The 2164-nt window shown below is 28.8% G+C and overlaps 1 protein-coding gene across 6 annotated transcripts in view; it reads left to right on the top strand.

Annotated features, from left to right (window-relative positions):
- LOC106873461 (neuronal acetylcholine receptor subunit alpha-3) overlaps positions 1–2164 on the top strand; it is a 361951-nt gene that overhangs the window by 237550 nt on the left and 122237 nt on the right. The gene's annotated exons all lie outside the window — the stretch shown is intronic.

Raw genomic sequence — 2164 nt, 5'->3', positions numbered from 1 at the left:
ATATATATATGTATATATATGTATATGTATACAACCACACACATCCACACACACATACACAGAAACACACACACACACACACACACACACACACATACACACACATACATATATATTTATATATATATATATATATATAGCTTATACATATATATGTATGAACATATATATATAGAGATAGGTAGATAGATAGATCGATAATGTGTTAATATATATATACGATTTCCAAACTTTTTACATGTGTCCACACACACACACACGCGCATTTATAAATAAAGAAATAAATGAATACATATATGCTGTTTTCCGTTATAAATATTTACATGTAAAAATTATATATAAAGACACATAACAACATTCTTGAATCGAAGGCCCCTGAGTCTAGAAATCCGAAATCCCTATTCGATTGTTATATGACTATAGTGTAAATAGTTATAATTTGCACATTTAATATTTTAGTAAGAACGCTCTGCTGTTACTAATCATAGATGTATGTATGTATGTATGTATGTATGTATGTATGTATGTATGTATGTATGTAATTCATATTTTTACGGATTATTTTCCTTATAAGCCCTTTTCTCATGGTTTGGTTGCTATCATATTTAAGTGTGAATGCATTTATTGAGAATAAAAATGCGTGTATATAATTACTCCTGGTCTCTGTGTTCTATTAGCGGCTATCATCTGTACATTCGAAGTGCAAGATGGACAATATCTCATATTAAAAAGAAAAAAATTCTATGTTAAATGATAGATGGAAATCCTTTACTTCTATGCGTTTCTTTTCGGATTTGTCCATCATTTTACTCTTGTGAAGGGAATCTCTCTGTCGCATTACTTATTTCGTAGTAAAATTAGTTATAAAGATAATTGAAATTCAACAGTAGAATCGCGTATAATCTATTTCATATTTATTTCGGAGCAATAAAGGTAATATAAATCATAATTTTAATCAAAATATAGGTATTTAAGTTTCAATATATCAAGTTGAAGATTACTTATGAAAATTGGATCTATGAAAGTGAGATAAGTGAGATAGTAATTAATTTCATAGTTTTTAATCAATAAGATAGATACAATTTGTTAAATGAAATAGCGAAACACTAGGTGAAGTATATTGAATATACTTTCGGAATTTTCTTATTAAATCAGAAAAAGATATAAAATGTCGAATTCATTAATGTTTTCCATTCATAGGCTTTGAAGGCTTTTGGTTTTCAATTTCATATATTTATAGGACATTTATTCTGAGTACCACTTTTCTCCTGGGTTTAGACTGCACACACATACCGCGTGTGTATATCTATTAAGGCGGTCGAGATATACAGTTGGACCTCTGCAATCTTCTGCCTATCGTTTACATTTTCGAATTCACTATTGTTTTTAAATTATGGCAGGTAAAACTGTAATTCTTTAAATATCTTCATTAATCCATAAGTTCTGCACTTGTGAGTATTTATTTAGTATTTACTTATATCTTAGTAATAAGAAAAAACAATACAACAGCAACAACATCAACAGTAGTATTGGTTTCAAATTTTGGCACAGGCAGCAAGTCTGGGGGAGAAGCAAGTTGATTACATCAAGACGATCCCGGCGGAATTTGAACTTAGATCGTAAAGTCGGACGAAATGCCACTAAGCGTTTTGTCCGGCGTACAAACGAATCTGTTAGCTCACCGCCTTTACAACAATAATAATATTAATACTGACAATTTTATTGAGAAAAAGACCAGATATAGCCGTAGAAGACTAAAAATAATTAAATGAAACAGAAAAACAAAGATAGTTGATTTGCAATACCATATGAGTGGATATTGAAGAATTCTCAGGGAAAAAACAATATTGAGAAACACAAAGATCAAAATTGTTTCCATGGTAACAAGTGTACCCGCCACAACACCCAAAATGCTTCCTAAGAGTCTATAACATACTGGAATTTAGACACGTATTGTCAACTTGCAGAAAAGAATCATCTTGTATTCTACAAGGATTCTAAGTCACTGAACATCATGATAACATCTCCGCGAATTAATTAGCATGTAATAGTTTCAGTATAATAATAATAATAATAATAATAATAATAATAATAATAATAATAATAATAATAATAATAATAATAATAATAATAATAATAATAATAATAATAATAATAATAATAA

This window comes from Octopus bimaculoides, chromosome 6, assembly GCF_001194135.2.
Source record: "Octopus bimaculoides isolate UCB-OBI-ISO-001 chromosome 6, ASM119413v2, whole genome shotgun sequence".
NCBI classification, from domain to species: domain Eukaryota; kingdom Metazoa; phylum Mollusca; class Cephalopoda; order Octopoda; family Octopodidae; genus Octopus; species Octopus bimaculoides.
This window is presented reverse-complemented; position numbering and strand designations above follow the sequence as displayed.